At 30.9% G+C, this 16,747-nt stretch overlaps 1 long non-coding RNA gene across 1 annotated transcript in view; it reads left to right on the top strand.

The window, feature by feature from the left end:
• The first annotated feature begins 966 nt into the window (after positions 1-966).
• The window catches only part of LOC135930564 (uncharacterized), a 28,641-nt gene continuing 12,860 nt past the window's right edge, over positions 967-16,747 (top strand). Inside the window, exons 1-2 of the long non-coding RNA XR_010572808.1 lie at positions 967-1,045; positions 9,108-9,233. This is a non-coding gene — a long non-coding RNA (uncharacterized LOC135930564). The remainder of the gene's footprint in view (positions 1,046-9,107; positions 9,234-16,747) is intronic.

Below are 16,747 nucleotides of genomic sequence, written 5' to 3'. Positions count from 1 at the left end.
CTACCCATATAAAAATCTTATTTTCCCCACACTTCTTTCTGACACATCGTATAGTAATAATTGCATTGTGTTAACTTACCAGAACTTCTGATCCTTAGGCCAATTATCTTTTCAAAATTTAAATTATTTCCGTATTGTGTATTACGACTCTACCGACGATCAAAAGCATTGATTAGTAAAATTTTAAAAATATTAACTGTAATATATTATATAACTGTCAAATACGTCTGCAAAAGTGGTATTTTACCTAATATTTTATAAATAATTATATATAATAGAGGATTATAAACTATATGTCTACTTACTTTTTATAAATATATCTCTTATACTTATTTGGATTTGGACCTTGAAAATAATTTTAGAAAGAGACATGATAATTAAATTTAAAAATCAATAATATAGTTGATTAGTGATGTTAAACTCGGCGAATTACAATTAAATTTGTTAAATTTCAATTAATAAATGATTATATTAATTTAATTAGGGTTATATAATAATTTAAATAATAAAAGTCAATTAAGATTCAACTGATAATGCTAAATTAATATTTAGTGAGTGATATTGATATATTTTTAACACAGAATTTGATCGCAAGCTGACATAGTGAAAATATAATTTATATGTATTAATCTAATCTAATAATTAAAATAGTATTCATTTAATAAAAATTTAGATAGTCTTATTAATTTTTAAATAATAGAATGAAATCTATATATTACTCAATCTATTATAATAATCCTCAAAAAACGTCAATCAAATTTAGCCAATAGTGTTCTTTTAAAAAAAATTTGTCCAATAAAAATGATTATAGGGTAATCGGTCCAATAGTAATCATGTAACAACCTTAACATTCATTCAATTTTATAACACATTTTACCATCTTCTCATAAGGTTTTTTTTATAGTTTATATATTTAACCTACATGAAACGTTAATATATTGGAATATTCAAGTCTTTTAAAATTGGCTTCAAATAAATTTAAACTTCAAACTGGGTAGAATAAAGGAGAGTTTTAATGTCGCAGTATGCATCTATGAATTTAGGGGTAAAACAATTTTATTATCAAAACTATTTTTAAAGTATACTTTGATAAACTTTTTGAATATTTTGATTTTTTTAAAACTTAAATTTTTTTAAAACTTAAATGTGTCCAAAGTGTTGTTATTAATTTGTGAAAATTTTAAGGATTTTTTAAAACATTTTGGATGCAACTTAAAATAAAATTTTAGTTAATTATTATTCAATAAATTTTTTGGGTTTAAAGAAAAGTTATTTGGGAATATAATAATATTTCTTAAAATAGTAAAAATAAAATTTGGTATCTGTTCTATCTCCAGTTTTGGAATAATAATAAAAATGATTATTTTAGAAAGGAACTATTAAATATACACATGATTTTCATATAAAACCTACACTTATCATAATAAATTATTTAAATGCTTTTAAGACCTTCATAAATACTCTTTTAAACAAAGACCTCCTATCATAGATTTAAATCAAATATGAGATCAACCTGATTGTCTCACAAAAACTCTGTGGTGGTATCCATTGGCCATTTAGAAGATTATTGTCAAGGGTCAAAATTCAGGGTCTTAATTTATTATGTATACATAGCAATTATGATTGATTGTTAAGGGAGAAGTTAAAAGAATATTTATGAAGGTCTTAAAAGCATTTAAATAATTTTTTAAGATAAATGTAGGTTTTATATGAAATTCTTGTGTATATTTAATAGTTCCTTTCTAAAATAATCATTTTTATTATTATACCAAAACTGGAGATAGAATAAATACCAAATTTTATTTTTATAATTTTTAGAAATTTTATTTTAAGCTGCTTCCAAAATGTTTTAAAAAAATCCTTAAAATTTTAACAAATTAATACATTTTGGACACATTTAAGTTTTAAAAAAATTAAAATATTCAAAATGTTTGATATGATTCAATTATTAATTATTTATTAAAAGATATGTAAATATTTAATTGTATTTATTATTATATATTACCATTCAGTTATTAAACTTTATATGAACTTATTATTTGATATGGTTATATTTAAATTTTATTTATATACTTAATAAATAAATATATGTTGTAAATAATTGTATCAATATTTAATAAACAGTTGGAAAACTAATAATAACTTTTATTTTGAAAGATAATATAATTTTTCCATAAATTATATAAAATTATTATATTTGAGTTATAAAATAAAATTATAATAGAAATGATATAATCTTTTAAGAATAGGAATATTTTTATTAATAACTATAGGGTTTTCATTTTCTTTGTTGGCATTATCTTGATCTAGCTATTATTCAATAATATAACAAATAATAGTAACATAATGTACAGAATCATTAGACATAGGGATAGCAATTTCATTATGGTATGATGCAGTTAATTTTACATACATATATAAAATAATATTGTTCCGAGATGTCAATTTTTAGATTCCTAAAATAAAAAACTATTTTATATTTTTGCCTTTTAATATTTTACATTTGTCTGTCAATTTTAAAATTGACTCAGATATTTGGTAATATCATCAATATTTTCTTTTAACCATATATATTGTTTGACATATAGTAGATCTTTATTTTCCAGCACCTTTTAATGTTACGATCTGAGTTATTGTAATATATTTATTGTATGGTTTAAGAGAAAATTGACAGATATTCCAAGAGAAATTGCAGATATTATTAGCAGTGTAATATTTTGAAGAATAAAATAAAGAATTAAATAATTTTGTAAAAATTGTCCACTTACTAATACTTCAATTACCATTAAATAATTCAATCTATTATAATATAGTGTTGTATATTTTCTCATAACTTCATAATTGTAGAATGTATGTTATTCATAACTTATTATAACATTTTTGATAAAATGTATAACATTTTTGTTTTACTTATATATAATTTGACTATGATTGTAGTTAACCTCCTATTATTTGATCTTAAAATATCTTTTTATTTTTTCTATTGTAATTTAATATCAATTTCTTAAATTTAATTTTATAATTTGTAACTAAATAATAAATCATTTGGAAAGGTGGTGGTTTATTTAAAATTTAAATTAGGATGAACATATTTTCAGCATGGTACTTTAATGTGTATTCATGAATTTCATATAATGATAGGTAAATCAGATATTTCCCCTTCATTTGATGATAATTTTGAAAAATTTTCTTAATTAATATATACATATATTAGACAAATTTAATTCTTATAAACCCCTTACTATTTTTCAGGATCCAAGGAAAAAATTAATTATTCTGAATTTTCCAGGGCTTGGGAAATATTTTTCGCAATTTGGACTTGGACGTAGCTTGCTAAACATTTTTCAAAAAATTTTTTAATTTTAAATATGGGCTAGAAATTGGCCTGAAAATTTCTTTAAAAAACATGGCCAGGCCTGATCAAAAACCAAGGCCCATGCAACTTTCATATTCTGATTGTATTTTTAAATGCATTGTGACTTTTTATATATTTTATTTCAGTTCTCAACTACCAAAATTATTATGGTCTTTGGCAGGTTTGAGAAAATTATCCCAAGTGCGGACCTGGCTTGGGAATTTTTTTAATATTAGGCATTGGTGTAATATTTAACACAGAATATTTATATAGCCCTCAAAAGCTAATTTAAATATTATTTTTATTCAAAAAAATAGTATTCACTCTTAGTCTAAATGGGTTGGCCTTGGTCTGAAGTAGGGGTGAGCAGGGTTATGATAGAATAAAAAAAAGATTTGGTTTTTAGAGATTTACTTATCTCCAGGTTTGGGAAAAAATTTTGAAAATTACTATGGGTTGGTCAGGCTCGAGAAAAATTTTTACAAAATTATTATGAGTTGGACTGGGCTTGGAAAATATTTTTATAAATTATATTGGGGTGGGCTTGGGGAAAATTATGAGCTTCGACGTTTGATAATTTTTTTATTATTAACTATGGGTCAGACATTGGCCTAAAGCAAGTTATTTTGCAGGCTTGGGCTCGGCCTGATCAAAAAACCAAGGCCCATGAAAATCTGATTTTGATTGTATTTTTAAATTCATTATGATTATTTAAATGTTTTATTTCAGTTCTCAACTACCAAAATTATTATGATCTTTCATTGGGCTTGGAAGAATTTTTTTAAAATTATCATGGCTTTGTACTTTGCCTGGGAATTTTTTTTTAATATTAAATATTAGGTATAAGTGATCGGTAATATTTAACAAATAATATTGGTATTATCAAGTAAAAGCTTTAAATTTATTCTTACTCAAACAATAATTTTAGTCTTAGTTTTAATGGATTGAACCTGGCCTGAGGGGGGGGGGGTAAAAAGAATAAAATTGGATATAATTTTCAAATAACAGGTAACATCTAGCAAAAATATAAGAAGAAAATTCTTATTCCCCGTCATTTTTACGGGCTATCTACTGGTAGAATTATAAAAGAAATTGTTCAGAGAGCAATTAAAACATTTATTTTTAGTTCAAGGGGATATTAAGGAGTCATTAAAAAAAATTTTGCTTCAGAGGGCTATTCAAATTTTTCAGAGGGCTCGAGCCCCTGCGCCCCCCCCCCTTAGCGACGCCACTGATTATTATGGTACGCATATTTATAAATTTTTAATAAAAATGATTATGAAGAAGTTATAAAACTGTATGAAAATGATATTTCATCAAGAAAAATATCATCTATTTACAGGTAAAATATAATATTTTATAAATGCATATATAAAATAATAATTATTATATAAGTTTATTAATATAATTTTCTTAATACATTTCAATTTCAATATTATAACAGACCTAAATAAATATCTTGCAAACTAAAATCTTCATTATATTGTGTATATTTATATATTGTGATAATATAATATATATTGTGATAATATAATATATATTGTGATAATATAATATATATTGTGATAATATAATATATATTGTGATTATAATATACATTATTTTAGCATATAAATTTTAGACTGATAATAAGATCAATTATTTAAAAGAATTATATCTAGCAAATAAATATTTTTATAAATAACTATTAAATTGACAATATAATATGATTCAAATTGATACAATTGGATATGATCATTTTAGTTATCAGGATATAATTTTGGCCTTATAAGAAGGTCAAATGATGTTATATTATAAAATTAGATTAATTTTGAGTAAATTTATTATGATATTATAAAAAATGACTGGCACTATACCCAAGATAGGCCAAAATAATAAACAAAAAATTTTAGAGATGAAAAAAATAAAATTGTTGAATATCATATTACATGTAGTAAAATGTTTTATAGTTTATCTGTTAAAAAGTTATTAAAAAAATTATAATATTATTATTTATATATACAAATAAATATTCAAGCTTATTATCATGCAATTCAATTAAACAAAAAAATGCCCAAATCATGGAAAATTAATTAAATGTCTGATGAAGAATGGTTTTCTTCATTTATGAGAAGAAATCCAAGATTATCTCTAAGATCTCCTTGAGGCTACTAGCTTAGCTCGCTGGTTTTAATAAAGAGGCCTTTCTTTATTTTTTTTAATCTATATAAGGGAATACTAGATCAACATGAATTAAGACCTATGTCAATTTATAATATGGACGAAACAGACTTGACAACTGTGCAAAACCCATCAAAAATTGTTAGAGGCACTCTAATAACAATGGCACTGGCTGTTAACCATCTAGAAAATTATACCCCCCCCCCCCCCATGTTTATTTTCCACGTAAAAATTTTTATAATCATTTTATTAGAGACGGTCTACAGGGATGTATTGCGCATCTTAAGGATCTGGATGGATGCAAAAAGTTGAATTTATTATGTTTCTAAGTCACATTATTTCTAATACCAGATTAGCCAGAAATATAAAATTTTACTAATTTTGGATAATCGCATATCCCATTAATCTTAACATGCTATTTAATATTGTATAGATAATGATATAATACATTTATCATTTCTTCCACTACTCAAAATTGGAACTTTTAGACTAGACAGTATATTGGCCTTTAAAATTTTTTTATAATAATGGGATAGATTCGGGGTTGCAAAATCACCGTGGGATCTCTTTTTCCCTTTATGATATTTCCTCTGTTATAAAGGATATTTTACCTTTGGCAGCCTCCTCAAAAAATATTCAAAAAGAATTTGAATCGTGTGGAATATACCCCTATAATGAAAGTATTTTTCGGGAGGAGGATTTTATTCCTTCATCAAATCATGATAGATCGTTTATATTAGGATAAAGTTTTGGAAATCCTTTTTCAAGTTCCTCAATTATGTCTATTCCTAGCTCATCGATTAATTCTTTTCACAACACTTTTCCTTTTATTCATAGCCCCTCATTTAGTACAATTACTAGCAATTCAATTAATGATATTCCTATCCCTTCAAACATTAATCTCTCAGGTTCATTATTTATCCCTATCCCAATCTCATCTCGTAATTCGCAAATTAAAGGAACAAGGGAAAAGAGGCTGAGATCTTTACCTCATTCCCATTCAAGAGGGAACTTCTATTAAAAGAGAAGAATAAAAAATCAAACAAAAAACATTGTTAGAAAATTATTAAAAGATATGTGTATTATATGCAAACAGGATTATAAAAATTATTTTGAAGATTGGTTTCAATGTAGAGTATGTAAAAACGTTGAGCGCATGGGTCCTAAAAAAAGATTGTTATTTTATTTGTTATAATTGTAAATAGAATATTATATAAATAAAGCATCATAGTTATATATTAAAATCTGTAAAGAAAATTTTTTGTCTCATAAGAAGCTTAATAACCACTTGATTCGATTAGCCTCATCTATGATCCAACTAACCAGGGGTTCGGGGCTACTAGGTTTAAAAAATGACTTTTACTTAACCTTTTATAGAGAAAAAAAAATTAAAAATTTAAAAAATATAACAGTATATAATTATAGGTTGATGTTTAAGGTATCGATTGATATTTTGATTTACGATCATTATTTTCGGAGCTATGATCTTGACAAAAATCGCGCTGACTAGCCTTGATCTCTCCTATCCAGTGTCTACATGAGCGGGGGGGGGGGGTAGGAACAGTTTGCATCCTAATATCTATAAAGGGGTAGGGGGTAGATGGTAAGGGGTAGGAATGTTTGGGGGTAGGCTATAATAATCTAGAAAATTTTCCATTACATTTTTAAATTATCTTTGGATAACATTTTGGTATTTTTAGGGGGGTAGATATATATTTTTGAGGGGGGGGGGGTTTGCATCCAGTAAATATACTGTCATGTAGACGCTGCCCCTATCTCTAACATATTACAGGACTTTCACTCAATCACAGGTGTAATTAATGTATTGTGAATCCTAGATCCACTCCTTTAGACACTACATGTCATTAACAGAGAAGAGATGACATATTATGGATCATCCGTAGGTGGTGAAAAAGATTTTAAAACTTTTTGAAACAAATCCCTTAGCAATTTGTCTAAATTTAATTACCTTTCTGCACAACAATCTTTTTTTTTCAAAAGTTATTTTAATATTCCCAAAATCCTCTACGTCCTGAGATCTGCACCTTTCTATAAATAGAATGATTTGCTAGTTTCTCATGAAATCCAAATCAATCTCCTCTAAAATATATTGAACATAAAATTTTCATACTTATCCTATTTTCAGGCCATCCTCCTTAGCAAGTCATGTGGTATTAGCATTCGAACCCCATCTCGTCTATCTGCTTAAGTTAACATCAAAAAGGTATCCACTTCTATATGTCCTGATCTATCTCAGGCCCTTACCTATTGGGAGAGCAACAGACTTCCACCCGGTTGCCCAGCTTCCAGCATTCAAAAAGACTGGGATGTTACTTAGATCGCCCGTTCCTTTACCTTTTTCGAACAGACTCTTTGAGGAAAATCCCAATAACATAATATTAAATACAAACTAAGGCTATGAATGGTTAGAAGCTATTCTAGTTCCAACCTTGGACTGCTCATGACTAGCAAACAGTTATGTATTCTACTCCTTGCATTGGCTGTAATACAATAGTACTCTCCATTTTAATTGATTGTGGCCAGTTTATAGAATCGAATGCCTACCAATCGTTGCACTGCAAGTTTTCTCGGTCGACAACCCTGCCATAAATCCATTAACAACATTCTTCTAGCTACCCTTAAAAAATTTAAAATCCCATGCACTCTCGAACCAATGGGCCTTTACAATAAATGAGACATGCGACCGAATTGTATATCCTCATTCCCTTGACTAACGGTCTCCCGCTGATGTCAATTTAGTTGCAAAGTCTAACAACTCATTTTTTGTCATCGAAAAGACAGAAGTCTTGAAAAACCAAATATGCTGGCCTCATCGACATAGTGTTCATACCAATTATTGACAATACATGTTGGAAAATAAAGCCCTTAATCTCGTTAAAATCTTGGAAAAAATCAGGCCACTCCAACAAAAGATTCTACCTCTGTCGGCAGATTTCTCTCAAAATCAGCCAGTCAATTTCTTAAAAATTCACTCCCCTCTAGGGTGATATGCACCATTTTTAAAAATTTATTTTTAATGTTTTTCTATATAAATTTATAAATAAATATTTATTTTTCTTAATAATTTTTCTTAATAATTTTTTAACATATTTTTATTTGTTTTTTTTCTTAAATATTTTTTTAATTTGATATTGTTCATATTTGTATATATATTTTTTTTTAAATTGAAACAAATTTACCTTATAAAGGTAAAAATTAACTTTTTTTTTCGTTTAATTAAAGTTTAATAAATAACATGTCAACTACAGAAACTCTTACATATGACAACAATCCTAGGAGTTATATACCATCATAGTCCTAGATCTTCAAATAGAATTTGCAAACTAATATTCTTCAATGTTGTTTTTTTTTCGGTCATGGGTTACTTTATTTGAATATTTACATGATTGATTTTTATATAAATCTTGGCATATCACTTAGAGTGTATTATCTAATATGTTGTTAGTAAAATATTCATAAATATTTGCTGAAAACGATTAGTATTTTAATTGTATATCAAAGACATTTTTTTATAATCTTGATTTTCAATTATTTTAACGTATATTTATTTAATCCATAAAACTATAATTAGATGAGAATGAAACAAACATTTGCAATCCCTATGAATTCATGTGTAATGGAAGAGTTGAACCTAGATGCATAGGATGGAATAGATTTCAAGATGGTCATAATGATTGCTCTGATGGCGTTGATGAAAGTATTAATAAATAGACATTATTAGTATTATATTTTTCCAAGGATAATTTTTATTCTGGATTAAAATATTTCTGTAAAATATAAAAGTAGGCTTAATCAAAATAATATAAATCCGGCCTTTGGCCCGAAAAATAATAAAGTTATATACCCTTCCTATTCTTCCCATTTTGTCTGATTCATTATTACAATTATAAAATGAATAAATAAATGAGAAAATGGTTTTTTCAAAAAATATGTAGTAAACAAGAGTAGGAGGGGTAGGACAGCCCCCCCCTCCCAAGTCAAAAAATTTAGATGTCGGTTATTACTGATTACTACATTTTATTGCATATATATTCCAATTTACATTTATTTATCACAATAAAAACAGAAAAATTTACTTTACAAATTTATTATATGAATTATAATATCGATTTCAAATTTTCCTTGGCTTTTTATTATCTACCATTTTAAAATTTCCAAAAAATATTTTTTAAAAATGACATCGATATGACATCGATATGATTAAACCTATGAGAATGGCTGAAAGCATTATATTGTAACTTAAGGAAATTATGGTCAATGTAAATGACGAATTTCATTTAATTATGTCATTTTTTTCCCCGGTCATGGGTTACTTTTTGAATTTTCACTGATATGATATGTTGTCAACATCGCCGGGGTGGCCTAATGGGTTAGATGTATGCTTGGAAACAAAAGGACGAAGTAGGACGCAGGTTCAATCCTGGTAAGGAGCACAAAAACTTTCAAGTTTTTCTTTGATGACTGATGTGTAAAGACATATGGTAAGATGAATTTCGGAGCTTAGAGATGACACCCCGGTCACCGACAGGCCTGGACATCCGGGTGCTAAGGATACCTGTCCAATAAACAAAATGAATGAAACAAATGGAAATATGAATATGAAAGCTAGGGCGTTTCCTCCAATCGACGCGCAAGGTGTAGACCTCCATCCTGTGAAAAGTAAAGTAAAGGTCAAAGCAAAGAAGACAAGATTAGCAAGTTTTAATATTGGGACGCTTAGAGGTAAAACGAAGTTGGCATCAATGTTGAACAAGAGAAAAGTTGATATAGCGTGCATACAAGAGACGAAATGGAAAGGTCAGAAGACTTTAATGATTGGAGATAGGTATAAATTGTACAATAATGGAATTGTTAGCAATAGGAATGGTGTGGGCATCATCCTCAGTCAAGATCTAACCTCCTCAGTGGTAGAAGTCAACAGGATCTCTGATAGACTAATGAAGATAAAACTGCATGGATCAATCAATACTACATATCCTTTCAGTATATGCTCCTCAAAAGGAAGAAGAGAAAGATGACTTTAGAGCTATCCATGATGAAGCTGTAATGGAAATCCCTAAGGATGACCTAATCATAATTGGTGGTGACTTAAATGCGCATGTGGGGACTGCAAAGTCATCCCAGGAGAAGATATCGCCGCACAACACAAGCTACTAGTCATGGATTTACACATCTCAAATAAATCCACTTAAAACAAGATAAAACTAGAACCATGCATCAAATGGGGCAAATTAAAAATAATGACAGATGCCTTTGCAATCAATGCAAACATTGAAACAATAGATTCCTCACTAGAACTATGGTGGTGGAATGAAGAGGTACAAGCCACTATAAAGGAGAAAAAAGCCCTATATAAAATATGGTTCCAAAAACTCAGATGACAAGACAAATTACAAAAAATCTAAGAGAATAGCTACAAAGGCGGTGGCTAGGGCTAAATCTATCGCACACGATGACATGTATGAAGAACTACATACCAAAGAAGGGCAAATTAAAATATACAGATTAGTCAAACAGCGAGAAAAGAACTCTAGGAATATAAACGGAGTTCCAAAATTAATCAAAAATAAAGATGGGAAATTGATAATAAAAGAAAAAGAAATAATGAATGATTGAAAGAATATTTTCAGGAGCTTCTCAGCTTTAATCCCCACATACTACATCTAGACGAACACTCCCCATGTCAAAACCTTATACAATCAATAACAGAACTAGATATAATCACATGCCTCAAGCATATGAAAAACAACGGGTCCAGACGATATTCCAATAGAAAGCCTTAAAGCACTAGGAGATGATGGAATACATCTCCTCGCAAATCTGTACAATAAAATACTTGGAAATGAAGAGGTTCCCCAAAAATGGAGGCAGAGCTATCTAGTTCCTATCTTCAAAAATAAAGGGAAACCAGACAATTTTCAAAATTACAGGGGCATAAAGCTAATGTCACACTGTCTAAAACTATGCGAAAAAATAATAGAAAAAAAAATAAGAGACATAATCGAAATAGGAGAGACTCAGTTTGGCTTTATGTCTGGAAGATCAACAACTGATGCTATCCACGCAATTAGGCAAATGAGTGAAAAATACATGGAAAAGAACAAAAGGATACACATGGTCTTTCTCGATCTAGAAAAGGCCTTCGATAGAATCCCAAGAAAACTTATCTGGTGGGCGCTACGCCACAAATAGGTTCCCGAAAAATATATAAGAATAATACAGGATATGTATATGGGCCATACAACAATGGTCCGGAGCACAACAGGTACTTCAGCGGCTTCACAATAGCCAAAGGAGTTCATCAAAGGTAGACTCTCAGCACGCAGATGATATTGTGATACTTGCCGAATCCAAGGATGAAATGAAATAAAGATTAGTTAGTTGGATAAATATCCTAGAAAAGCACGGACTAAAAGTAATTGGAGAAAAGACGGATTATATGGTGATAGAAGGAGATGAAACCGCGAGTATTGTTATAAATGAATGGCAGATATTGGCAATTGAAAGCTGCAAATATTTGGGCTCCACTATACAAACAAACGGCACAGTAGAAAAAGAGATAAAGAGTAAAATTAATCAAGGGTGGTTAAAGTGGAGATCTTTATATGGAATGCTATTTGACAAAAAAATCCCACACAAATTAAAGGGAAAAATTTACAGTTCCATAGCACAACTAACTATTCTAAGTTCGGAAACATGGCCAACCAAAGAATCAGACGAGAGAAGTCTACAAACTATGGGGAGGAGAATGCTGAGGATGATTGCTGGGGTAACAAGAAAGGATAAAGTGCGCAGTACAAGAATACTAAGTAGTTTAAAGGTAGTGCCCATTATGACTAAGTTAATGGTAAACAGACTTAGGTGGTATGGGCACACAATGAGAAGGCCTATGAACTACATAGGAAATAAGGTTGAGAGTTTGGAAGTGATGGGCAAACGTAAAAGTGGAAGGCCAAAACTTCATTGGGGCCATAAAGTTAGAGCCAATATAAAGAAGTATAAATTAAATAAAAGAGATTGTATGAATAACATAAAGGGGAGAGAGATGTTGAATGAGCTTACCACCAGAAAAGGTGAAAGCTAAAGAGAGAAAAAAATGATACGTTGTCAAAATGTAGTAGCAAATAATTCTTCTTCTTCTTCCCCGTTTTATGGCGATATCCAGGTTTACCAGGGTAGGCCAGTTTTCCCTCTGATTTTTCTTTTCCATTTTTGACTGTCCTGAGCATCAATATTTGTAAGATTTATGCTTCTTATATCCGCCGCTATCACTTTTGTCTACGTCATCTTGGGTATTCCTCTAGGTCTTGATCTTCCTACTTCCATCATTGTGCATCTCTTTACCCAGTCATCTTTTGTCATACGTTCCACATGCCTAAACCATCTTAGTCTATTTCGTCGCATTACCATTCCAATCATGTCTATATCCAATCTTGCTCGCTATTCCTTGCTAGTTTTTCTCTCTCTCTCAGAGATATCCCACACATACATCTAATTATCCTCATCTCTGTTCTTTCTAATTTGGCTTCGTGAGTCGCTTTCATTGCCTATGTTTCGCCCCCATAAACTAAACAACTTCTCACACAGCCGTAGACTTTCCCCTTTAACTTCAGAGAGACTTTATATTAGTAAGAATAGACGACATCTCTCTGAACTTCTTCAAAGCTTGTCTGGTCCTTGCAACAACGGCAGAATCTACACTACCATCGGCGTTTAGCATATGACCTAAATAACAAAACGTATCCACTTTTTCTAGAGTTAACCCATTGCCAATATCCAGACCACCATTTTATGTATCCCTTTCATGCATGTTCTACAAATAAAGGTCATTCTTCTTAACATCAAACTTCCTTTTTTCCCGCTACATCTATTATGTACCCATTTCTGTCATCTGGTGCATTGGATAAAATTCCTAGCAACTCCTTTTCCACATACACCACAAGGCCACTTACCGGATTCCTCCATCTTTAAATTTTCCCAACCAATCATCACCTTTGTCTTTGATGCATTTATTTCCAGGCCCTTTGCTTCCATATTCATCTCCCATTTACTAATTTTATCCTTCAATTCTTTCTCACTGTTTGTCATCAATACAAGGTCATCTGTATACAATAGCTCCCAGGGAAGTCCTTCACGCATTTCTTTAGCCACCACATCAATTACTAAGATAAATAATAATGGACTCAGCACAGATCCTTGATGAAGTCCTACCTTCACCTCAAAGCTGTCACTATCACCATAATCCGTCCGTACTGCTGTTTGTGCTCCAACATACATTGCCATCACTGCGGTAACTAACCATTCCTCCACACCGGATTTTCTCAAGGCCCATCTTGTAATCTCACGCGGCACCCTATCAAATGCTTTCTCCAAATCAACAAACGCATAATAGAGTTTCTTTTCCTTTACAAGATATTTCTCCTGCATTTGTCTCACCACAAAAATTGCATCTGTCGTGCCTTTTCTCGATGTAAAACTAAACTGTATTTCATCAATTTTAATTTGTTCCCTTATCCACTTCTCTAACACTCTCTCAAATACTTTCATTGCATGTTCCAAGAGTTTAATAGCTCTGTAAGACCCGCAATCTAAAGGATCACCTTTCCCCTTGTATGCTGGGATAATTATACTTCTTCGCCACTCCTCGGGAATAGTTCCTTCTGTGACAATTTGATTGCAACATCGTTAAACCCGATGCCTTCCCTTTTTTCATCTTTTTCACTGCTCTCTTTATCTCGTCCTTGCCAAATTTACACCCTGGACCTTCTATCTTTGCACAACTAACATTTTTATCCCTTTCATTTTCTTCATTCAAAAGTCCTTTCATGTAAATCTTTTAGGTGTTCTTAATACACTACTATCAATCACCATTTTTCCTTCCATATTTTTCAAACACTTTACACCTATCACATCCTGCCTCTTCTTTGACATCTGCTTTGCCATTCGAACCATATTTCCAATTCCATCAGCGCATTCCATTTCTTTAGCAAACTCGTGTCTTTTTTCTTCTTGAGCCTTCGCTATTAATTTCTTAGCATTTCTTTTAGCCATCTTGTAAATATCGTTATCACTATTTTCTTTGCTATTATACCATACTTTGAAACACCTCCGTTTCTCATCCACAGCTTTCGCTACCTCCGGGTTCCACCACCAAGTCTCCTTATGTCTAGGCGGCCCTTTTGTCCATCCACATACCTTCTCAGTTGTCATTACCCAGGCTTTCTTCATGGCTTCCCACTTGTCATTTACCCCAGATGCTTGTGCCACCTCCGCCTTCGTAATCGCCAATGTCATATATTGACGTCTAGCACTCTCCTCCTTCAATTTCCAAACCTTGAGCCCCTTGACACATTTTTTAGTGACTCTGGCACCTTTAAGAGTGAGATCTCCTACAACTAGTCGATGCTGATTTATACATTCCTCTCCCGGTATCAATTTCACATTTTTTACATACATCGATCACATCTCCTTAATAACAAGTAATCTACTGCACTTTTGGTACTACCCGACTTATAAGTCACCAGCTTCTCGGATTCTTTCTTAAACATTGTATTACAGACAATCATATCCATAGCATCACTAAAATCTAAAATCCTCTCTCCTTCCAAATTTCTCATGCCGTAACTGAACCCTCCATGTACTCCTTCATAACCCTCACTACTCGCTCCCACATGTCCATTCAGATCACCAGCCAGGATAATCCCCTCTTCATTTGCCAGTCTCGATGTCACCCCCAATAGATTGTCCCAAAATATATCTTTCTCTTCTTCACTTCTTCCAACCTGAGGAACATATGCCGAGATAATATTATATAGCTTTCTACCAAAAATCATCTTGATAACCATTATCTGGTTATCTAGCCTTTTCACATCGACTATTTTGTTTACCAATTTCTCCGCAACCAATCCCCAACTCTAGCCTTACCATCATTACTTCCTTGCCAAAAGAATTTATATTTTTCACTAGTCTTGCCAATCATTCTGGTCCCATTTCCTTTCCATCTAGTCTCCTGTATGCAGCACACATCTATATGCCTTCTGTGCAATACATCGACGACTTCTCCCGCTCTTCCCGTCATACTCCCAACATTCCATGTTGCGACCCTAACTCGATCTCCCGTAGACTAGTTTCTCCACTTATTATCAGGTCGTTTATGGCCGTCATAAGTTTCATTTTCATGAATCGTGGTTCCACCAGGTTTCCCAACCTTCTTTTTGTCGTAGGCGGATGAGGAGGCCCATGGGGTACTTTAGGCTGTACCCCGCCCATGCTTTGTTGTAACCATAGGGAAATTTCGTAGCAAGGTTTTTACAATCGGATGCCCTTCCTGACATCAACCTCTTTAAACGGATTTTACACCCCGTCGAGGAGACGGTAATCCTATTCTAGACCCAGATCACAGGGAACCTTTTAGACCTATATTTTAGCCGCCAAAAGACGTTGTCACTCCCCCGCCACGATGAGGCTGAAGGTAGGATTTTGGGAGAGTAGTAGCAAATAATTAATTTTTTATAAAGGTAAAATAAATAAAGGTGAAAAATGTAGAAATAGAATTACGGGAAAGGATGGGGGATAAAAAAGAAGGATGCTAGGAATTGGAAGGTTATTTAATGGAAGAGATAAAACTTAGACAGTTAGAGCCTTTGAGTCAAAATTAGAGCTCTATGAATTTAATATTTATCTACCTCGAATCGAAAGAAGCCCATCGTCCAATAATATAGGGTCAGTCAAAGAATACCATAAAATAAAATCTAATCCCCTCTTGAATAGTTTTATAATTAATGAGAGATTATTAATTATTAAGTCCATTATAAGTAACATAAAAATAATTTTAAAGCATTTTATCAAATTATTGATAATTTTAATTTTTTTAAAATGATTGTAGATAATTTTTTAAAACTTGTAATAAGAAATCATCGACAAATAGCATATATTTATCCGTCTTTTATAAAAAATCTTCTAATTTATCAGGAGCGTAACCAAGGGTGGGACTTCGCAAATTTTCCCGTTCTTATCATTTAAGCTATTGTTTTCAAGACTATTATCGCTGTCAAAATCAGATATTTATTATATTCTATTCTTTAATTTCAAATTCCATATTTTTATAAACACGATTGTCTCCAGAATATTACTGATTTCCAAATCAAGTATTTTTGTAGTTTCTGTGTTTTCAGTTTTTCTTATTTTTATCAATACTTGTGACACTTGGAA

This window comes from Gordionus sp. m RMFG-2023, chromosome 5, assembly GCF_954871325.1.
Source record: "Gordionus sp. m RMFG-2023 chromosome 5, tfGorSpeb1-WG-v2, whole genome shotgun sequence".
Classification (NCBI taxonomy): domain Eukaryota; kingdom Metazoa; phylum Nematomorpha; class Gordioida; order Chordodea; family Parachordodidae; genus Gordionus; species Gordionus sp. m RMFG-2023.
This window is presented reverse-complemented; position numbering and strand designations above follow the sequence as displayed.